The following is a 24,034-nucleotide window of genomic DNA, read 5'->3' on the forward strand; positions in this document are numbered from 1 at the left end:
GGGGCTAAGACTGGCTGGGAGTTTTTCAGGGAAACAATTTGCCTGCAGAAAATGCTGATTTATTGAAACCAGTACTGCTTTGTGGGAAAGGGTTGGTCTCCACTCAGTTCTCCTTGGGTGAATTTCTTGTGTTTGGGATAGAATTTCTTAGTCAAAACAGAGATGCTGGTTAGGAGCCAAGTGGTTTGGGTTTTTCACCTATGCTGTCACAAATCCAAAACAGGGTCCTGAAAGCAGGTTTCCTATGTGCCAGAAATGCACGTCCTAACCGCAGCACTGCTGTTCTAGAGCACGTGGGTTTTTGCATGAAGCATTCCAAGGTGGATTCCAAACCTTCATCCCTGTGCGAAATGAAAAAATATTTTAAGTCTGAAACAATGTGGTGGGATGAGAAACTAAGTTCCTGTCCAGGTGTCCTTGTGTCTCCCTCAGTGGCCTTGCTGTCTTTCCTCACTGGTTCTGCAGGTTTGGGTCTCCCCTGGATGCGCTCTTCATGGGGTGGAGTGAAGCAAAGAATCTCTGGAGACCTTGGCAAAATAGTCAGCATGTCAGTCACAGGAGGGGAGCGACCGACCCTGAAGCACTGCCGGTGTATTTTGGCAGGGTCAAGGCTATACAAGGCTATATAGCTCCTAAACCCCTGCTTTCTCTGAGGAATATTATTAGAAAAGCACTTTAAGCAGCCAAGGAAAATATAGCTGAATACTGCTGATATGTTTGTGCCTGGGCCATTATTGTTGGGCAGGGTAGGAAAAAATAATGCTTAGGGCAAGAGAGGAGCTTCTTGGAACAGGATGAAACATTCTCCTGCTGGTTTGATTGCAGCGAGCTCAGCAAAGGCAGGGGTAACACATGGTTTCAGAAATAGGCTTGCTTCTTCCAATTTTTTCTCTCCCCCCGTTTTATGGAGGGGAGAGGAAAGTGGTTCTCTCTTCATCCTTTCTTAGTTCTCCTTGGAGACTGAGGAGATAAGAAGAAAGCCAGGAGGGGATCTCAGATAACCTAGGTGTGTGCTTAGCCGGGGCATTCGTTCTCTGTGGTCGCTCTCGGCATCATCAAAGACCCTGGATCTGGTTATTCCCGGGCAGCTCAGCCACCTGAATCCTGATGTGCTGCATGCTGCTTGGCTGCTGAGGGGAGCTTTCAGGAGCTCCCTCTGTTCTAAAAGGTGGAATTGCAAAATTGAAGTGCACACTCCAGTTCTGATTGTATGAGAATGTTACTCTGCCTTTACTTTGTATTTCCCCCCCCCCCGCTTTTAAAAAAGGGGAGGAAAAAAAAAAAAAAGGCTGGGGGTTGAAGCTTCATCAGTGCACAGGCAAAGACAAAACGCTCCTCTTAAAGGCAAAACATTCTGGGCTCTCGCTGTGTATTTGAGGTTTAAATAATGGGAGTTTTCTGTTTCCGAGAAGCCAAGTGCATCCTCAGATGGTCTCTGCTAACCTGTTTTAAGACGACCTTTGTTCATCTTGCGGTAGGTGAGGAGTCTGAGCTTGCCTTTTTGGCTTCACCCCTCCTTCTCCTTCAAGTTAAGGTAGGAGGCACAAGGTGTGTTTATAGTACACAGAAGCACGGGGCACCAGAAGGCCTGAGCTAGTGGAAACTAGAACCGGGATCTCCATACAGCTCTGTTGGGTGCAGCACAGAGGAATCCACAACACACCGTCAGCTCTGGAAATCATATCGTGTCAAAGCACTCCTGGATGTGAGATGAGCTCCGATGTGTCTGCCCCCCGGGCAGAGATGCAGACCCCAGATACGGAGTGTTTGAAAGAACAAATAAAAACACCCTAAGCCTTGCTTCTATGGTTTTTTTGGTGATAAAAAGGCAATACTTATTTTCAAATATTAGATGACAGTAATATTTTAATATGTTTTCACAAAAAAATTGATCTAAGAAAAGAAAATATTTCTCTTAAATTAATCAAGTCTACATCTTCTATCTTTGATTGAAATATCAGCAGATTTCTGCCTCTTGCTTCTTCTAGTTACAGTCACTAAAGGAACCTCTAAGCGGCTGATTGCTAAGGTTCCTTAGATCCTGAGGAGGAGGAAGGTAAGCTGCTGCTTTTTTTCAGAGGCTTAGGCTGTGCTGTTAGTGATAGCTGGCATTTGGGAATTTTATGAGACCTTTTTAAGGACTAGACTGTTTGCCCACAAAAGTCAGTTTGCATCTTCTAATCAGTGAATGACTAGACTTCTTTGCATCCATTTCATGTCCATATTCTGCACGTTTAAGTATATTTAAATTACTGAGGAAAGCAAGCTATTGATCAAAGACTTCAGTCTTTTCTTCTTCTTCTGAATTAGGGATGGAGAACCGAAAAAAATCAGGTTCGTGTGAAAATAGTTCCAGTAAGTTGAGAACTTAGATGTATGGTTGAGTTGCACTGCAAATTTGTCCTGTTGAAATAGGGACAGACTGCCCTAGTATAGTGTTGTGGAAGGGTTTGCTATAACCCAGATCAGGGCTCCATGCCCCAGCTGTTCCCCAAGATTGACTTGGAAAATCCTTTCTGTGGCTGGAGCCTTATTGTGTGCTTCAACATTGCAGACTAGAACGGGTCATTTAAAGCTGAAGGAGCCCAAAAGAAGCCATGTACTGGATCTGTTTCTCTTAGCATCCTACAAGATTACACCTGTAGACTGTCCTTTAACATGAAGCTGCAATCTTCAGCTGTAATCTTTGATTCTTTATGAAGTGCAACAGTATGGAGTAGGACCAAACATTGATTTTTGAATGGACTATGATTAAATGTAAGGGCGCCTGAGTCTGACTGTCTTGCAGCTTTGTAGGTAACTCTGCATGGGTAAGATTTGTCACTTCCCTCCCCTTTCCTGTTCTACTGTCCCTGAGCTTTTTTCCTTGTGATGAATTCTGCAAGGATTTGTCCAGATACACTATTGTTTAGCAAGGAGGTGGTGAAACAGATGCAGTTGTTGAAACTGATGATAAGGTAATTTTCTCACCCTTCCAATATCTGTAAATGCGTTCGAAAGAGAATTCGCATTGCTAGTAGCATTTGTTTTTGTGTGTATACTGTTGATGTAAATGAGAGATTGACTGGTGGATAACAAAACAGTGCAGTGCCTGAGTGAACAGATTGGGCAGGCATCTGAACTATCCATGTACTAGCCCACCAGAATGAGTCTGTTGCTCAGAATTTTTCTGGCAGATGTAGCCTCTCTATTTTGTGTGTCAGTGATTATCTACCACTTGTTTATTGCGTTTGTGTGGTCCACATTATCTGAACATCTCACAGTTGCAAATGGATTGTATCTTTGTAGCACCTTTTCGAGGCAGAGAATCCTGTTTATCAATTCCCATTTTACTGATGGAAGTGAAATCTAAATGACTTGCCAAGGGTGTCGTGGGAAACTTAGAACGGACTAGAAAATAAGAGATCTTGCTTTTAAGGAAAAGCCAGAGTCACTCTTTCTTCCTTCACAGCACCCACCCAAATTTTCCTCCCAGAAAAGGTGTCTCGGGTTTAAAAAACAGGGAGGGAATATTTCCTGTATTATAGGAAGATTTTTCCCAGCTAAATAAATGGCTTTCTTTTTTGTTCTCTTGGAGCCAAATGTCCCATATAGCTCAATGATACATTGTTAAGGCCTTCTCTTCTTTTGACTGTGTTAACTGTGCATTTACTAAATTTGAATATAACAGATTTTTCTCTGTAGATGAAGCTCTGTTTGGGTTTTTCTTTTTTGGGGGGCAGGGGGGAAAGGGTGGGTTGGCTGGTTGTTTCTCATAGGGAAACAGATCTTCTGCAGTTTTGGAAGGACTGGGGGGAGAGGGGGAATTTCTACCTCAGCCAAAATAGTCAGTATTTTGTGGTTTGGGATATTCATTAGAGTGTGGGAAACGACAGGTCACGGCCCTGGGATCTGAACCTCCTTTTTCCACATGCTACTGCAATGCACTCACTGCTACTCTTGCCTTCTTTTGAATGCCAACTTTTGACCTGTTAAACTTACTTAGAAGTGTGCACAGGTTTATAACACGCATTTTCCTTTGAACAGACTGGCTTTTTCGGACTGTTTACCCTCCCAAAAAGTGTTTGCAGAGAGGATCTACTCAGACTTAATAGTCCTTAACAAGTTAGTGACTCCTTGAGTCCTGCCATTTAGTGGTATCTGAGGAGTGATGTGGTCCTGAAGCATTTGCCTGTTTTCACTGCAGCAATCCTAATCAAAGCCACGAAATGAGATGGCTGCTTTCTCCTCCCTGCGGCACTCCTGGGTGCTTCCTTGAGAAAGCGATTTGCTTTGGAGTTGTTAAAAAGGCTGTAAAAAAAAAAAAAAAAAAAGAAGAACAAAAAAAACCCCACCAAACCCAAAAAACTTCCCAGATGCAGGTGTGGAGCTGCTGAGTATTAATGCCAATTGTGCAGTTCAAAATCACAGCTTTGTTCTTGAGATTGTAATAGTGTTAAAAAAAATCAGCCTTGATCTTGATGAGAGCTCAAGTCCCTGAGCTTGTGTTGAATCAGGGTCAAGGTTTTTAATTTGTTCGTTCTTCGGAGATGCTGAGTACCTTCCATGGCAGCTGAAATTAGCGGGGGTTGTGTGTGTTCAGCGTTTTGGAAGGAAAACAGTGCATGCATGTGTTGTGAGCTGCGATGCACAGAAGCCAGGATCTCTAGAGGGGCTGCAGTATCTAAGATGATGCCCCTGTAGTTGTTTCTTAATTAAACCCCAGACACCTTACATGGCTTCTCTTGAACTTCAGGACTCTGCTTTTCTTGAGCATATTTGAGACTTCTAGCCTGGCAACTCCTTGGAGCTTTCTGTTAAGGTATTAAGGGGAGGAAAACCAGTTGGTTGCCTCAAGCTGAGGAGGATATGCTAGACTTGAAGGATTATCTCAGTGCAATGAATTTTAAAGACTTTTTGCTATACATGTGTGGAAAGCTATCAAAATGCTAATGGTTCTGCTGTCTTTTTTAACCCTTTCAACATACGGAGCTGTTGGAGGGGAGGCGACAATGATGTTATTCAACTGCAAAAGGACAGTCCAGCCAGAAATTAAGTTTTAAGTAGCTTTTCATCTGTTAGCCACAACTTCTCCCAGCGATAAGGAGGAATGATGCACCCATCGCTTGGACAGACCAATTCTGTACGCTCAGTTGAGCTCATCTGCAGGTGTGGTATAGGTCAGGTACCCCCTGCAACCAACATCCTACAGGAAAGGCTAATATGGGGCTGAGGAGCTCCCTGCCCTTGCCCCAGAAAAAGTGCGGTCAGAACCAGGTTGCTGTAGCTAGGTGAACTTCTGTTTCATTTATTTAGGTTTTTGGCTGAGATTTTTGACGTGTTAGGAGTATCTCTTTCAACCCTACAGAGATTCCGTTAATGTTCTGCTTTGGAGCCAGGTAAATACTTGGATAACTAGCAGTATAAATAACAGAAATTGTGAGTGTTATTAAACCCATGAGACTCAGTCATTCCTTTAGCTGTCTCTGAAATATCTTAGAGCAATGGGTCTGTCTGTGCTTATCTTTTTAATCAGGACTAGCCAGGCAATTTCAGCCCCCAGGAGAGCCCAAATCACTCAGCTGCAGGGTTGTCTTTGCCATTAAGGTTGTGGCTTTCAGGTTTCAATCAACTTTCAATGTTTTGTTTGGTTTTTTTTTTTAAGGCATATTTACCATTAAATATTAGCTGCTAGCTTATTTCATATCTTCAAAGCATCAGTGTTTTCCATTTTGCAGCTGAAGAGTATGGTTGCCAACACGTACAACCTGGGGGCAGGAGCAAGGGCAGGCAGTATAAAAAGGGTTGCTGCAGGGATCAGTTTGGGGTTGGTATGAGGAGGACACCAGATGAAGCAAGGTAAAGGGACCGGATAGCAGTGAGGTACTGTGGAATAAGCTTTTCCTTTCTCATTCACCGTGAGTATGATGAGGTATTGCTTTGCTTGGGGCATCCCAAGCTAGATTGGATAGGGGAAATCAGCTTTAGGGAAAATTGTTTCAACTTGGATTGGTCTAAATGGTATGAAGATACGGCTTGGTGCATAGTGCACTAAGCATTGGGGTACTTGGGACATCTAGTATGTGCGTTGACGATGATTTCCTGTGTGGCTTTTGGCAAATGTATTATTTTGAGAGAGTGTGTGTGTGTATTTATATATTTGGCAGAAGGAATAGATATTCTCCCCTGCCCCGCCTTGTTTTTTTCCCAGCACAGACAGTTACAGTCGGCTTGTCAAGCTCATGTGTACTGAAAGGCTGTTTTCGGTGGACTCTTCTCTCTCTGACTCTTATATTTCTCAATGGGTGGCTTTAGGTATTACAAACAATACCTTTTAATAAGAAATGATTCCCCCTGAAATGTTTGTGATCACTGGAAAAAAATCTTGTTACCTTTTTCTAACTTAGAGTTACTTGTTTTCTTGCACACAGTATATTTTGCTTAATCTTGAAAATTTCAGATTGCATGCATATAGATGGCTCTTACTGTGTCTGTCTGTAGTTGTTTTGAAGACAAAAATCTTCAACTGTGCAACTGCTTTGCAGTTTCTGTTTGGTTTTTTGTGTGTGTAAAGAGAGGGGAGCCTGAGCTGCCTCCTTCCACAACAACCCCTTCTTCCATACTAGAAGATGAAGGTATTGGCAGTGGGAAAAGTAGGATTTACAGAGGAGTGTATGTACACGACATATCAACCTCACTTCTGTGATAAGCATTCAGTTAGTCTCTGCAGATTAAACACAAATGCAAAACAAAATCCTTTACTATTTATGAAGAAACATGCCATTTAGAGTTGGGCTTTTGAATGAGCCTGTGAAGCAAGTTGCTGGGCTGGCCAGAGGTGTAGTGGGATACGCGGGTGTGGTCTGTGAAGGGTGTTCATTGGAAGGGAGTGGGTCACCCTCTTTGATAGAAAGCAGTGCAGGTGTTCGTTTTATTTAGGGTTGCCTTGAGAGAGTAATTCTTGTGCAGAACAGAATAGGAATCTCCAGCTTCTTCCTCTTATTTTTTTAATTGCCCGCATAATTTAAAAGCCCTAATTCTCCTTTCTGTTGACTGAATGAGGAAAGAAGGGGTGCTGAAATGCTGAAGGGGTGCTGAAATGCTGATTGTCAGAAACCGCAGCCTAAAACTTCCAAGTTGCCATCCCACAGCTGTTGGCCTCGTTTGTGTGTACTAGTCTGTGAGAAGGGTTGTAGAAGATCCAGCCCATGACAGTAAACAGGGAACGTTCCCTATTTGCTCAGACTGGACGTATTTGTACTCTCCTATCACAGAAATAGAGGTTTGGCGTATTGGAGTTGTCATGCTCCGAGAGATTTCAATCTTCCTTGCAGCAGTAATTATTTCCACCAAGAAGCTTCGTAGTTCCAGATTCCCAAGACTGAAGACACCTTGCCCCAGGATATGTACCAGCATGATGGGTAGGACACCTTCTGGGAAAGGGTTCAAATACTGGCTTGAAGTTAGGCAAAAAGAGTATATGAACCAGTCTGCAATATTCCAGAAGCCAGGCACTCAGTCAAATTACCAGCTGTTGGATGAGCTGTGGTTGTTGTCCATGTGTGTGGTCTTAGCCCATGGCAAATGAAAGGTAATGCAATTTAGCTGAACTGTATCATTGCTAAATTAAATTATCTCACATCAGCTGCAGGGGGTGAACGTGCACATGGAGAGCTACCACAGCTCAGTTGGTGTACAGCCTACTGTGACTCCAGTGTACCGTAACTTTATTGGGGCCTTGAGTGTCCTGGTGACCGAGCAATAGGTAGTAGCCAGTTGCAAGGAGAAGGAATATCTAGTTGTGCCTCCAATTAGAGAATATTGTCCCTAAATCTCATAAGATTTTTAGTTTGGGAGTTCAGGCTGCTTGCTGAGTTTGGGGTTGATGGAAACAGAGGTTTTCAGCAATTAGTGTACCTACTTATAAAAAAAAAAAAAAAAAGTTTGCCTTTTCCAGCAGATGTTGACTGCCTTGCCAGTAGGGAGGTCCTCTTGCCTGTAACAGGCACCGGTGCCAAACACATTTTTGTTCTCTTGGGAATGTATTTCCTGGAAGGTTCCTTTCATCTGCGGTGAATTCTTGTGCTTTAAACACAGGAAACGTTACTGGAATGTTTCCAAATATCTGTGAGAACTTTTAAAACTGAATTAAAATTGTCCCATTTGATAGTAGACCAAGCAGTAGTCTATCCTCATCTTCAGTTGCTTTGACTCCAGGATCAGTACCTTGCCTAGGAATGCAAGGAGGTACTGAATGACTTGATCTTGCCCATGGATGATTCAGCAAGCCTTGGTAGCCTGGAGCCATCCCCAGTTTGGCTGCCATAATGGGGTTTGAAAGGGAATTGGTGTAAAATGAAGTTGGAAAGGACATAGGATGGCACTTTGGCTCCCCTGCCTTTACAATAGGAAGAGCTGGCTGTTAGCAAAAGCTTTTGTAGCGAGCCGGTGTCAGACTTGCGGAGACCAAGAATTGCAGGAGGTGCCTTTGCTCTGGTGGGCAGTGGGAAGACCTCGTCTTGGTCTAACCCGATCCCCAGGGACTCAGTGGCCGAGGATGGCGAGGTGGGCCATGCTGGCTTCAGAACCTCTCTTCATAGAGGGGAACGAGGGCTTGCTCAGAGGAAATGTTGAATCTTTTGCCCCCCAAAACTTATCTTGGCAGAGTTAACGTGACCATGGTGATGGGCAGTGCTTTCTACAGTCTCAGCGGTTATCATCTGAGCGGTTCGGTACCGGTGATGTGACACTGGCAGCACCACTGCAGCATTATGGGGTCAGGGTCACAGATGTTTCTATGTCCTTGTGATTTGGCTACGCATCCTGTTTTCTTCTAAGCCAAGGCTGAAATCTCCTGTTATTGGCTGCTAAAAGCTCTCGGGCTGGAAGTTGTCCCGTTCCCATCATCTCCCGGAAATCATTCCAGCTTGGCCCACTCTTTTCCCCAGCTCCAGTCTTTCTCCTTTATTGGGATTTTCTGGAAACCAAGGTCAGAATGTATTTCTTAAACATACATGAGGTTTAGCATCTGTTGTTTGTGATACAGATCATTGCACATGGAAGAATGCATGCACAAGTTCATGCACAGCCAGCTTTCACTGCACAATGAAGATGTGGTTAAATGGGAATTAGGATTAATACTGGATTTAAGATTCTTGTAGTTGGCTGGTAATAACCTAATCTCCTCAAAGGCTGCAGGCAGGCTGGCAGCATTCGGCTCAAGGCCGTTGTTGTTTGCAAAACCTGAAAGAAATTGAATTTTGATACTAAGAGCACTTTAATCAGAGCCTTTCAAGATAGTATATGCTTTTCCCATCCCTATCTCAAATGCAGCCTTTTAATTTCTTTAATGTGTGACAGTCACCTAGGCTTCTAGGTCTGATGGGCATTTGACAGTAATATTTTTCATTTCCTTTTGTAAGAGCTTAGGGATTCTGACTGATTTTAGAAATGTATAAATTGCATTCTGAAAGTTGATATACCAAAGCCTCTGTATAGGCAGAGTGAGGTATGTCCGTGTAGGGCAGCAAGCACTCCCCAGTTTAAAGTGTTCAGAGTGCTAAATGTCCTTCAGGTAAGGAGGCTCAAGAGGCCACAGAAGCGTGGAGCTCCTTGGTGTGATGTGGTCAGTTCAGTCCAGTCTGGTTCAATTGTTGCTGTGGTAGAGATGACCGGTGAGAAATGCGTTGGTGAGTCTGTGCAGGTCATAAAATGAATCACTGTGTTTCACATCAAGGCCCGTGTTGGAAGACAACATGTTTTAAGATGTATTGTTCTTGCTTCTCCTGTTTAGTGTGGCTGCAATGCAGTTTTCTCTGTACCTGTGTCTACTAAAGCCAGACTTTTAGTTCTCTAAACAACTGTATCTTCAATCAGATCTTGATTAAGGTAGAGTTTATGCAGGCTTAGACCTGCATTCTCAAACAGGACAGAGGTGTAACGTTTACTTATATATCTACTTTTGATTCCTTGTTTCCAGCCTTCTCTTGGATAGCAATTTTGATTAGTTCTGCCCAAACTTTGAGAGCTGTCCTTTGCAAAATGCTTTTCTATCTGCCTCACTGCTAGCGGTAGTCTGGCAAAGTGACTGTGCTTACTCTGTCTGCTTTTCCTTTGTTTTAAATCAACAGCCCATCCTGTGGATGGGTCTCCTTTGGAGAGGGTATCAAAGGTCTCTATAGTATGATGATGTATGCCACTGTCAGTCAAAGTCTCTATCTGAGCCACTGAGACTGGAAAGAGCAGAGACTTACCGACTAGATTTGAGAGGAAAGCTTGTCCTGATGCTGCTGATACAATTCAATATCCATGTTGCCAAAAAGAAAATGACTTGTCTGAAGAGGTGATGATGAAGTGCCTTTATCTAGACCTGAATCCACTCTATCAATTTGTTTTTTCTTAAGCCTACTTCTTCAGCCCTCACCTTGATGGATTTCTTTTGATTGTTTTTCTGCTGCTTTTGTGTTGGTCCTCCTTGCTAAGGTTGCCTTTCCTCTCACTGTCGCCTTGTGTAGAACCTGTTACCAAATAATCCTATTAATCTTAGATAATCTTTAAAACACCATCAAGCAGGATGTTTTTTCTGTGGTATGAAGTCTCCTTGCGTACCTTAAGTCACCTGGCTCTCAGGTTGTGAAATTGAGAAATGCACTGAAGTTTTGCCTTCCCAAGGCTAGGAGACCACATGATGACTTGATTAAGATTTGAGAGACAGTGATTTTATTTAATTTATTATTGCAAATGTCTGTGCCCCCATTGTTCTCAGAGAATAAGAGAGCATCAGAAACATTAGGTCAATTGGAATTCAGATCTCTGCAGGGGCTCACAAGTCCCTTAATGCACAAGTTTGTTGAAGGCAGGTTAAATGGGAAAGTTTCTGTTTTCGTTCGTGTTCTGTTTTCAGAAGCCATAAGCCAGGCAAATCATTGGTCCTTCAGCTCCATTTCTTCTCTTCCACAGAGATTAATGGTGAGGAAAAGTGGATAGAGAGGGAACGCAGATGAGTCCAGCACCCAGCAGCAAAGGTTAGTAGAGAGACGCGTGAACTGTACCAGCACAAGAAGGTTTGTTTTGGTTAGTGAAAAGCATCCAACTTTCACTGACTCTAAGAGACCTTAGCTGTCTGCAGGAGCCAAAGAGCTCGGTTTAAGGCACGCAACAATTCATGGAAGTGCCTCGTAAGTGTCATACAAGTGTTGCTTTGTTCGGTATTACGACTGGTTGGAGGTTTTGGTCTGTGGCTGTTCTGGTGTGTGGTGGGAGGTGGCAAAGACTGCTTAGAACAACACTGTGTAATGACATGGTGCCATGCTGGGTGAGGCCTGGGAGGGATGAAGCTCAGTGATTTCTAAGCCTGTAAAAATCCAGGAAAGCATGCATTAATGCTATTGCTCGCTGTTCTAGCCTCTAGCAAGCAGATAGGGAGCTATTAAACCCCTCTGAACAGCATTAGGGATGAGAGGGAATATCTGTGTAACTTCAGCTCGTGTCAGAACAAGCACAGTGATAGTGTTTAAATGAAGAAACAACCACCAAACAGAACAAAAAACCCAACCAACAGCAACAACAACAAAACCCTCTCACGCATCAGCAGGATGCGTCTACCCCCAACATGAGACTTCAAGAGGACTCGGGTTGTCACGCTGGCTGGTTTGAACTGTGCAACTATTAGTGGGGAAAAAAGTGGCATGCTGACGTGGGCATTAGCCAGTAGGTGCATCCTACCACTTAGGTTAAGCGGTCCTTGGATTTGAGGAATTTTTGATGGCTGGTTTGGCCAAAGCCTTGGTATTACAAAAAAGAAATTGTGCTGTGTCTGTTTTGTAACAGCTGGTAGAGATGTATGGGTGAGTAAGCTGCTGTCATGCTCATAGCACCATAGAGAGCCCGGAGTGATGGAAAATGTGTCTTACAAATGCTCGGTGGCAATTTCTTATTCTTCCTTCAACTGAGTCAACTCTGTGCTCAGCAGTGAGGCTGACAGAGGCCCTTCACCAGCACTTGAAGCTGTACCTCGAAGCTAACTCTGCTCAGAGCAGGTCTAACTGATGATGCTGTGCTTTTCAAAGCATTTGCAGTCTTGCCTGTGGAAGGCCAGCCAACGTCACCACAGCTAGTACAGCTCCACCAACACTTTTTCTTTCAAGATTTCCCAACTGTGTCCAGGAACGCACAGCCCCTGCGCTCCGCTGTGCCTTGGCCAGCTCCGTGTTTTGATGCAGACGAATGCGGTGGGATGATCTGTAAACATTGCTGCGTGTTCTGATGGTGAACGCATGCAAGCTGCTTGCACAGCGTTACTCATTTATCCCCCCCCGCGTGCCCCCTGCAAGCTCAGCTGCTGCTTTATCGCTCCTGATAAGCGGGTGTGTGATCCGAGGCAGAGCCATCAGCCAGAACTGAAGGCAGGCAGGAGTCCCACGTGCATAGTTTGGGGGCAGCTTGGTTTCTTTTCTGATAAGCCTGTGCCTCTTGCGGCAGTACAGTGCACACTCCTTTTAAACCGCAATCATAATCCTCTTTGCAGCCAGCGCTGCTATCCCCACAGGAAGCATTAGCAATATCACAAAGTGCGGAGACTTCATTGTTTTCCCTTAATCTGCAAAGGGAGCTAGACAAGACAGAGGAAACTTTAACCTATTCCGTGCCTCAGTGGTAAATAATTAGTTTTTTACTGAGTGGGAGAATGGGGGAAGCCTCTTAGTTAAGATAAAGTAAGCGCAAGGCTCACAGGCTTATCTTGCTCTGTGGAATTCAGGAAAGGACGTGTCCTTGAATTCGCCTGTCTGGCGTGCCCTGTTTTTGTGTTTGGGAGAAATGAGTCTATTAGAGCTGCCCTAAGTGATTGCTGGGTATAAGGCACCTCTTGCCAGGAAATGCGGTAGCTATGCTTTTGTTTAAGGACCTTGAACAAAAGGCTCTGGATGCTTAATAATGTGCAAATTTGGGTGGGTGGGATATGGAGAAGGTTAATAGGGCAGACTTAACAGAGGAGGAGCTGCGCTTGGGAGAGGAGGAGAGGAACGCCGAGGACACGGCAGCAGACAGAGGGAAGTCGAAGAGGAAAAGCAGCCCCTTTTTGCCATGTTAAAGTTAACTTAGTCACCACTGACAATTTTGGGGGTAAGTGCAAGCTGTGTCTGCTGAAATAGCGGTATTTCCAGCCATGGCAGCGTGAGAGGCTACAGGGCAACTCCAAGAGGTTTCGGTGTGCAAGCCTGCGTGCTGTTTAAGTGCTGTCTAGACCCCAAGCCATCACAAGGGGGGACTTGCCGTGGGAGTGCTCGTGGGTCGGAATTCACTTTGGGTCAACGCTTTTACGATCGCAAAACTTCTCTTCGCAAGCTGCCTGCCATAAAATCTTTCTTTTCAGATGTGGTGCTGCTTTCCCTGGGCAGGTCTGGGACTGAAGCGGGGCGAGGGGGCTGCCCCGGCCTGGCATGAGGGGCACAAATCCCGTACGGTGAACGGTCCGCTTGCGCGTGTGCCGTGTCTATGGAAGTCCTTTAATCCAAACATGACAACAGCAAAGAAACAAAACAAAAGCCTCTCAAAAATAGCATGAGATAAGGATCTGGAGAATTTGCTTTTTATTTCTTTCAAGAGTCCCTGGAGACTTCTTCTTTTAAGGGAAGAAATGTAGCTTTCAAGGTCGAGCCTTTTTTTTTTTTTTTTTCCTTTCCCCCCCCCTCCTTTTTCTTCAGACTTCAAAGGCAGTCAGCTGAGAGCTTCTTAGGAATGTTACATCTGTTCAGAGTAAACGTGGATCAGAGGGAAGGCACTTTTTCCTCTTCCAAAGTGTCTGAAATTTGTACACAAATTTTCTTGGGACTGCGGTAAACAAGACACAACCTCAGTGGGGATGGATGGTGCGCAGTAGTGGAGGGTGGAAAGCCAGCAAGTGGGAGTAGTTTTCTGCAGAGGCATTTAGTTGAAACACAAGTTTTATTTTCCTGATGCCTTAATAGAAAACGTTTTAAAGTTTGTGCCTTTAAACAAAATTGATTTGGAAATTGAAACCGAACAAATGGACTGAAATGTGAACTCCTAATTCCTGCCTGCTCCTCCTCAAACTCTTAGCTTCTGCTAGCTTTGTACCTGCTGACACATAGTCTTTTCTTTTTATTAAATAGCTTGTCCTTTTGCTTTCAGTCTTAATCTACATGTATCAAACAGTGAAATCAAACTGTTTTGCTTTCTGGCTCTTAACGCTCAACTACCGTCCCTTTACCAGCCGATCCAAAGCCTATTGGCAGTGGAGGGGTTTTGGATCAGGCTCTTGACACACCACAGAAAATTGTCATTGCAAGCTTGGGGGATACAGCAGGTGGGCTCAGGAATTGGACCTAGTTTAACACTGGTCTGCCTATCATGGGTGGGAATTTATTGCTGATTTTGATGAAAGGTGATGTGTGGCATTGCTGAGACTGTTTGGAAATCCTCTCCACAGTAGGACTTACAGACACGATCAGGTCTCAGAGGGCCTTGTGCATAACTGCCTTTTCACATCTCCAAAGTGTAACTGAACTGCAAATGGTTTTCACACCAATTATTTCCCTCTTGCTTTTGAATAGAACTGGGGGGGGGTTGTTTATCCCATTTCCCTGGTGCAGCTGAAACTCAGAGCAGCAAGCTTGTGCTGAAGCTGTTGTTTCCTCTGCATGTTTCCCATAAGGAGACCAAGGAGTGCGAGATTTGTGATTCAGTGTGTGGCTTTGTCACATGCATACCCAGGCTGAAGATGATAGAAATCTTGGTGCTGTCTCACTTTGGGGTGGGTAAGCATGTTTCGTTTGTTGCTTTTGTGGGTTTTTCTTTTAAACTAAGCTTCTTAAATGAAGAGCAGCAATATTTAAGCTTCTGAGTAAATAAGCAGAGAACCCTGGCTTCATCTTGACTAATCTGTTTAACCTTCATCAGCCCAAATATTTACTCCAGGCATCGAATATCCAGGCAGTGTAATTCTGATGCTAAAATTCATGCACTGAGAATGCTGTAGATTGACTAATCCTGCAGAATTCCAGAAATCCCTGTCTGTATAAATAAACTTCCTATACGAAGGATTATAACTAAATAAATGCTGTGAATTCAGATCAGCAGAGCAGAAGTATAGCAGTTGGCCCTCTTCTTGTGCTGCTTACTTAGGTATTTTTATAAGGATATTCATCTTAGTCTAACTAGATGTGTAAAGAGAACTGCAAATATTGAAGCACGATGCCATCATATACTGCAGGAAGAAAGTTTACCTCTCTGCCTTTTTGCTAGCAACTTTTCTTTTATCAGTTTTCAAACTGCCATCAGCTTGATTTACCAAGGCTGTTGAAATTGTTGTTATTTTGGGGCGTGGCATTTCTGGTGAATCAGTGTTTTGTAGGTCTTTTTCCCCTTCCTGTAACTGGGCAATGTAAGGGGTTCATGAAACTGCTGTATTGGAGATACAAAATTTGTAGCTCAGTTGCTGAAGATCCCCCCCACTCCCCTACACACACATTCCCCCAGCTGCAAAGCAAAGCCTACAGCATCCCGATTTACCAGCAACAAAGTTGGCATCTCAAGTCTAGTCCATCATGTCCATTGCAGGGAATGCTTATAAGCCCCCAATGTAAACCTGTTGGTGTAGGTACGGTGTAAGCAACTTTCTGAGCAGTTTGGCTTCTGTCCTGTTACTATATTAATTATCCTGTCTTTGTGAGACTTAAGTGCAGACTTCTCTGGGATCCTTATCTCAGAGAAGTTTTGTTAATATCCCTTAATGTTGCCCTGTGTGTTACTGGACATCATTCCAGAGATGTGAAGGCTGTAAACACCTGGGGGAAAGGGGTTAGTCTGGCTATTGTAGAGGGAGTAACTAAAAAGAATGAGATTAAGTTAGAGAAGTAAAATCAAAACTGTTTGAGGAGGACTTCCCAACCGCATCGTTGATTAGGTTCATGGAAAGCTAATGGGTGCTCTGCCATCTGAGAATTTTGAGAGTAGACTGCAAAAATGAAATAGTAGGAAGGACAGTGGGATGGAGTTGTTCCCTGTCGGCAGGGAATGGTCCCAGCCAATCTTACTGCTTTTTTGCTTATAAGATTCTGTGTAACAGTAGAAAACTAGAAGGAAGAAATTGCCCAGCTGCCACGTGGTCAGGAAGACGTCTAGCCTGGAACCTGTGCTGTTCGTGGCCATTTGGTCCTAACAGATAATTCTCCGAATTGCACCTCGCTTTACTTGCCAACGTGCTCTGTAGGGAAATTCCTTCCCTGTCCCATGCTGGGTTAATCAGTCCTTTTAATGCTATATTTGAGGAAGAATCACTGCAGCTAGGCTGCTAATCTCATTTCTGTCCTCAGATAAGATTGTTATCAGAGTAATTGTCTGTTTGCTCCCCCTCCTGAGTCTAATCAGAGTGGATTGTGCCAGTACCTCCTGGGGCAGAGGAACTCGGATGTTGATTGCCCTCAAAAGAAAGAGAAAATCCTCAGTGTATATTTAACGTAAACTTCAGTTTTGTTAGATGTTTGCAGGAAAATCAGCTGGAAATAACTTGCTCAGACATGTCTTGCGCATTTCACAGTAATATATTTGTTCTGGTTTAAAATCTAAGTTCAGGCAGGCAATTTCACGTAGTGCATGCCGCGGTGAGGCTTTCAAAAGATAGTGCTGTGCACCAGTGGAACTGGTACTTTCCCAAGCCCTGGGATAGAGCAAGTTCACGTCTGCAGAGAATGCATACTCTTAGATGTTGGTGTTCCAGCCAGCAAATAATTCTGAACAATTAGTGCTTTCTCCCTTATTTCAAAGCAAATTACAGGGATGGGTGGATTTTGCTGATGGGTATAAAGGAGGCTCAAAGATATTAATTTTTCATATACCCTTCAAGTTGGGACTAGAGCTTGTCTCTTGATGTGTTTACCTGAGGAAGTGTACTGTTTGGTATCTTTCTAGTGGTGAGCAAACCACAGGTGATGCAGCGCTCCAGTGGGATACAGAAATGCTGTGTGCTCCCCCTGTTACGTGGATGAGAAAGTTGAGACACAGAGGTACTACCATGGCCTGCTGTGAGAGTTGCCAAAGCGGAGTTGCGTAGATAAGGAGGTCTGTGCCAGTGCCAGCATTGCTAGTGGCTGCTCCCGATTCCTGGTCCTGGGTTACCATCTCCCAGCTCCAACAGCCAGCCCAGTATAAAAAGCAAAACGTGATCCTGCCCTTAGTGATGTTGCTGCTGTAGAGATGTTGTCCGGCTCGATCAGACCTGTATCCCTGGATAGCTTAATGAAGCCCTATAGCTTTTGAGTGTGATACCTAAAGCAAGCTTAAAGGGCAAGGGCATACCAGTGAAGAGAGTGCTCATAGCTGCTGAACTTGCATGCCTTGTATGTGAGAACTGCTGAGACTGTCTGATTCAATCAGGCTTAAAAGGTGTTGAATGAAGCGGGTTCTTTCAGGCACATGTAAAAGTCATCTTGGGGACCCTGAAATTGGTATGGCCACAGCTGCTTCTAGCCTAATGTGTGCTTGGCATGCCTAGTGTGGATATTCTCTAAAACTTTTATTGCATAGTTTGCTGCTTCCTGCTCCATTAGACTTCAAATCACTAATTGCAGTGGTAGCTTCATGGCTGTAGTGTCCCTTCTAGCAGTAACCGTAACCCCTTTACATTTGCTGGATGACTTAACTGATGTCGCTCTCCTCTTTGCAAGGAGAGAAACAGAACTGCAGAAAGAGGGGAAGAGAAATACAAAGAGATGTAAAAGTTATTTTTATCCTTGACTGTGCTGCACTGAAGAGATGCCAGAGATAGTGTTTAGAGAAGTGCTTCTGGAACTGTGAGTAATACAAGTACATCAGTGCAACTAGAAACAGAGCCTTAAATAGGTAGGATGCAGTATCCACAGGGCTGCTGGAACTTGAGCTTGCATCTTCACGCAGCGCTACGATATCACCTTACCCACACCTAGCTGTGGTGTGTTTGATTTGGCCCTGCTGCACGTGCCACTGATGTGAGTGTCCAGCAGTAGAACCTGTGGTTCTGGAGGCCCCTTGGTATTTTTTTTTTTTTAACCCCTTCTCTATTGCATGTGTGGCTTGATGTGGTTTTTGTTGTGGTTATGTTTTGGTTTTTCACTTGAAGTGTACTTTTGGCAACCTTTGGTCCTTTAACGGGCTCTCATGCTATCAGGCATCACAGTTACACATACGTTAAATGTGCTTTGTTACCTGGATTACAGTATGGTGTTCACTTTCTGTGAGAGCAATTTGTATTCCGGAATCTTGTCTCCAGCTGTTCTTTTTCTGTAATGGCACCGAGGACAGTATTGTAATTTACTTTGCTACTTCTGCTGGCTTAGCACTTCGGAGCCATGCCTGCTTAGATGCGTCACTCCCCACGTTGCGGTGTTGATGGTGAGGTTGTACATTACAGAGCTGTTGGCTGATTTACGAAAAGCGTGCTCTTGGAGGCTGGGAGTAGATTTTTCTGGAGGGGCTAATGAGCTGTAGTCCCTGCCTGCTCCCCTTCCCCAGCATTAGCCCCGTGCAGTGCCTGCAGCACACGATACAACCATGTGTCTGTTCCCTTAACTCATTCAGCTTATGGCTGCGCCTGCCCTTTTTCAATGCTAGCCTCCAGTCTGTCACCCATGGTACTGCTTAGTCAGTGCATAATAACTATTTTGAAGCCATAACTTAAATATCTGTCTAGTAGTCCCTTCATGTTGTACCTTGGACTGACCCACTAGTGTGCACAGTGGTGACTCACAGTTACTCCTTAGCAAAATTACCACATAGGTCTTTGAATCCTTAAAGGTAGCTGTCCTGGTCTAATCTGAGCGTTCCCGGCTGAGGGGGGTCTACCTTGAAAATTTATGAAAGTACTCCATTAAACCAAACACTAGCAAAGTAAGCGTGGCATGAACATATCTCAAGTTACTATTATTGCTTCTGCCAGCTACCATAAAAAGCTTTTCTAGACTCGAGTGAACAGAAGGGATGTCACAGAGCTGTCAGGCCCAGACTGTCAGCCTGGTCTTGCCACACTCAGGAGTACATGACGTGACCGAGGCATTCCTGTATCAGAGTTGATCTAAGGACAGGTCTCTCCCTTGCTGCCTCTGACCGCAACACCTTCTTTCAGTACCAGTAGGAGATGTTGGGATAATTGAGTATTTTCCATGAAGCAGTTCTACTCGGCCATAAGGATGGCCGTGCATAGTGCGAACAGAGGTAACCAGCCTTGCTAAATGCAGTTGAGGCCAACAACCAATTCATGTGGGAAGCATGGTGTTGAATAGCAGAAAATAAAAGAAGCAGCAGTATTTTACTTGTAACCTCTTAGGCATGTTGCAAGGAGATTTCCCCCATTTTTATGGGTCTTCACTTCTCTGTGATGACGATCTTGATTTGGTTGGATTAATCCACGAAGGTTCTGTGCGAACTATGGACAAACTTTACATACATACACCGTTTCAGTTAAGATGGCTCCAGCTTGAAACTTGGTAGAAGAAATCCAACTGATGTCAGTGACAGCTGAGCAAGGCATTAGCCTGCTTGTGAAAGAAAATTTAAACCGAAATGATTTCGTGTAGATGGGCACTCGAGTCCTGCAAGATGCTTCCATCACAGAAGTTGCCCCTTAGCTATAAGGCATAAAAGTCAGGAGAGAGGAACCAACTTTTTAACTAACTGCAAGGAGGCATCAACAGCAGATGGGAAAGTACAGGGACTAGAAAACTGTTCAGGTGGTCTGGGGAGTCAGGATCTCTTTGAAGTGAAACCGAATGTGATCAGTGTGGCTTTCTGGTCACAACGTGCCATGGCCTCTCTAGGGTAGAGGGCTTGCTTCTAGCCTTGCTTTCTATTAAGCACATCGTATTGTGTATATTTAAGGCTGGCTTGTGCCTTTGGGTGTTTCTCAGATGATGGATCCCGAAGAACCCTCCTTTCTTCTGTTGAATAGTAGGAAGGGGCCCAGCTTCTCTTGTTTTTCCAGATTTATTTCTCTTCCATTGCTTCCAGTGGTTCAGGTCTGTCAGTAGTATCTCACTGGTAGTGAATCACAGCAATGGCAGTATTTCAAGCACCATAGTTCCCAGCTTCTTCGTAGTGAAAGTCCTGTCCAGTTGCACTCTGTTCCAAGAGACCTGTGGTAGAGAAAGTCTAGACAGAGGCCTGTCCTCCTATCCATATCCTTTTGGAAGTGGAAGCATGATGACTGCCATTATAGTAAGTACCGGGGTCTCCACGGGTTAAAACGCAACTCTGAACGTCTCGGGTTAAGCTCCGGCTAGGGCTGGCCCAGATCCCAAATTGCTGAAAGTGCTCCCGTGTCACTGGGGGGGTCACGGGAGATGGGGAGTAGCCCTGTCTCGTGAGTTAGGGAGTGCTGCTTGTGCTGTAGCTGCATACCTTCCTGGAGATAGTAGTGCCAGATTAATGTGGCTGTGGCTCCCAAAAGCATTCAGCCTTGCCTTGGACACAGCTTCTAGGAGAATTCTTCAGTAGGGGGGAGGAAAGGAGAAGATCGATGCTCTCCTAGCCCTGTGAATTAGACACGCTGGACTAGAAGTTCCCTGAGAACCTTTCAGTAAGGACGCTGGTCAGTAGATCATTCCTCCAGTTTTGTTGTGGTCTGTCTTCAGCTCTTGCTGCCTCTGAGATTTGTACCTGAACAAGGACTTTGGTCACCCCATTCAATAACAAAAATTGAAAGCTAGTTTCCTGATGGCTTTTTGCTTCATATTTGCTGCTGCTTCCCATCATTAACAGCAGTAAAGTGGCATGGGGGAAAAATCAGCACTAATTTGGGAGCTTGATTGCCTGTGTAATAAGCTTCTCTGTTATTCTTTGGCAGGAGCCACAGCTAATATAAATTTTTTTTGCTGTCACTTCTGCATGGGCCATGTACCAGCGTCAAAGTTAATCCCTCAAAATTATGTTCTGTTATAAATCTTTCTTCACAGATGAAGTGGGTGCAATTAGGCAGAGAGGTCCAGAACTGTTAAAAAAAAAACAAAACAAAAAACCAACCCAAAACCCAACCGCTCTGAAGGACAAAAGCTGTGCATCACAAAGTGATGTAGCATCTTGCCAGTCACCTCCAGAAAACAGAAGCTCCTTGGCCACAGTGTTCTTAAGGCTTGTTTGGCAGCGACAATATGTTCCAAGTTGACCAAGTTGAAGTTCCACCTTTTTGTAAGTACAAGATGTAGGATTTTAGGAGTAATTTGAAGCTATTTGTGTCAGTTCTCCCTCATTTCTTTTCTTCCAAGTACACACGGAATATTTAATGTCGTTATTCCTGCCTGAGCCCTGGGAAATCAGAAAAGATCATCAAGACCCTGGTAATAGGCTGACAAAATCCCCAGCATATTTAATAAGAGATTATTCTTTTGATGTTTGGTTTGATTTTGATGCTTGTTTTTTATCAGGTTACTCTTGGGTAACCTTCTGTATACTGAACAACTTCCCTGCTTTCATGAATGTCAAAGACCCTCAAGGTTTAAATGTACTAGTGTGGTTAAATTACTTTCATTTTTGAAGTTCAGTATTAAATTCTTTTCAGCTAGGGAAAATGGAAATACTGCCTCTGCTGTAACATTCTGACTATTCTGGGCAGGGCTGTACAATGACTTACTTTCTACACCCAATTTAGAAACCCAGCTTAAAACTGGTGCCTGCTGAAAGTTCATCCTTGCCTTTTTCTAGAAGAGGATGATAGCAAGTGACTTAGTTCCTAGGGGTGGGGTTTGGTGTGTCACACCCCCCCCCCCTTTTTTTTTTTTCCTTTTCTGGAATAAACCTTAAATATATGTAACTGAGGTGCATTTCTATTCTAACAGAACACAAGCTCTATTTTCATCCCTGCCTTTTTCTTTGGGATGCTGAGCAAATGCTATCAAGTCTACATTGAGAATGGCACGGGCTGTGCAGAGAAGTAAAAAGTTTGTTCCAACCCAATGAACAGTAGGGAGATTCTCCTGTTAAAAGTCCCATTAAAGATATGATGTGTGTGGCTGTGTATATTGTTTTATCTACCTGTTTCTGAGCATGAAGCTTTAGAAACATTGGAAATCCATTCTAAAGTCATCATTCAACTAAACTTTACTCAGGTGAGACTTTATTGATCAAAGATGGTGATAAGATTTTGCTTTTCTGTTCGCTGTCTGCTGGTTTTACTTTTAGAAATATTTAGTATTCAGTATTTTAGTTTGAGTTCGATAGAATTCATTTAAGAAAATCTGCAAAAATTTCACATTAAATGTCTCTGCTTACATGGCAGTCAGACATGAGTTACCCTCACAAGGACAGCGATGGGGTGAACATGAGAAGCTACATCCAGTTTTTATCATAAAAACACTCACATAGCAACATGGTTTGCCGTAGAAAGCCACTTTATTTTGTTCAGATCTGGCCTGTTGAGCAAAGGAGAAAATAAATTTATAAATGAGCTGCCCGCACACAAAGTACTACTATTCTGCACATCAATCATTTGTCGCCTTGTTAAATTCAACTGTCCTAAAGGTAAATGGCTACCTGGCGTGCTATCGGCTCTATTCTATCCTCTTCCATGATGAGAAGATACGTGTGTTCTCCTCTAACTTACGTAACCTTCAGTGGGCTTGGGTCTCTGTCAGGCTGCCGTGTTCTCTGAACTGTGCAAGCGATCGTCACTTATTGCTGGCAGACCCAACATACTGATTCTTCTTGAGATGTGGCTGCTGACTCCAAAGGACCCTCCTAGACGCCTCTTGCAGTGTTTTGCCAGGGGGAGCTTACAGCACTTGATTACAGGCTGCATGTGGTGTTCCTCTCTAGTTTTCCTATGTGTTTTCTCAAAGTGTACTCTCCAAGCATGCTAAGATGTCTAAGGAAGGGGTCAAAGTGCTTTATATGTTAGAGTAAAACAGGGCTGAGGTCACCACCCATTTCTTACTATTGTCAATAATGAGTTATTGCATCATTTGTCAGCTACATGTGAGAAAAGTGTAGGGAAACAAACAGGTTTTTGTAGATGATAGAATCTCCAACTGTGGCACTGAACCACGGAGTAAAACGCAGACTAACAATGCACTGACGTCAGGCTATCGTGGTGTGACCGAGAGAGTTTTTTGTCTGTGAATACAAATACTGGAATAAATCACTAACTGGGTTGTAACAACCATGGTGGTTTTGGCCTGGTTTCTGAACTTGGAGATAGACAAAGAATGCAACACAGCATCTCATTTTCAAATGTGTGACCAACCAGCAACAGGGTCCTACGTGTGCTGGAGTCTACTGAGATGAGTCTTGACAAGCTCCATAACCATGAATTACAGTTGATAGCTGATGCTGGAATATGCGTCACATTAACCACAGGAATGGTTTCTTCCTCCTGCTGTACCAGAACAACTTCAGGCTGCTCTTCGGGGTGGCAGAGAGAATTCAGCTGCTTTGCACACCGAACGGCTTGAGCGGTGAATACCTATCATACGTGGAATACATCGTCTCTCGCGAGGGATGTGACTGTGAAGTAGCTGACTTCTGAAAACAAGCTTTCTGCAGATACTTTTTCCCACCCAACAACAAAGGTCTTGTTTGGGAGTGCTTTTTGGCTGCAGTCCTCATGACCCCCCTGGGAAATGCACTGTGCATTTGACTTGCACTCACCAAAGGAAAAGCAAAAGTAACACAGCTGTAATGATTTACTACAAAGTTTTGAGGCTAATTGCCTCATATGTTTAATTAATAACTGACACATTCTGTCCCTCAAAGAGCTTGGAGAACTTCCATCTGGACCCCTAGTGATTAGAGACTGGAAGCCATCCCTGTAATTAAGGAGCAGGCTATAGGAGGCCTGTTCCCATTATGGGCAATTATTGCGCTTGCTACTTTTTCCCTCCTTTCTTACGAAAGGACTGAGAAAATAGGGCTCAAAGACTAATCTGACATAAAACCCTGACTAAAGAGGTGCTTTGTGCTAGCCCATGGTAGAATGATGGGGTTATGTTTTGGTGCCAGCGCTCTTTCTTTCATCAGGCTGTCGGGAGGCAGGTTCTCCAAACAGCAAAATGTGTCTTACACCAAGTCGAAGTAT

General features: G+C 44.0%; 1 protein-coding gene across 5 annotated transcripts in view; it reads left to right on the forward strand.

Moving 5' to 3' along the window:
• Positions 1–24,034, forward strand: part of TSPAN18 (tetraspanin 18) — a 132,886-nt gene that overhangs the window by 18,980 nt on the left and 89,872 nt on the right. Inside the window, exon 2 of one of the 5 annotated variants that reach the window (XM_052781932.1) lies at positions 10,939–11,003. The exons of 3 other annotated variants lie outside the window; for them this stretch is intronic. The gene's annotated coding sequence lies outside the window, so the exon portion shown is untranslated. Of the gene's footprint in view, positions 1–10,938; positions 11,004–12,987; positions 13,102–24,034 lie in introns of those variants that run through there. One more of the 5 variants, XM_052781933.1, reaches the window with a different exon arrangement.

The sequence above is a fragment of the Harpia harpyja genome, chromosome 3, assembly GCF_026419915.1.
Source record: "Harpia harpyja isolate bHarHar1 chromosome 3, bHarHar1 primary haplotype, whole genome shotgun sequence".
NCBI lineage: Eukaryota > Metazoa > Chordata > Aves > Accipitriformes > Accipitridae > Harpia > Harpia harpyja.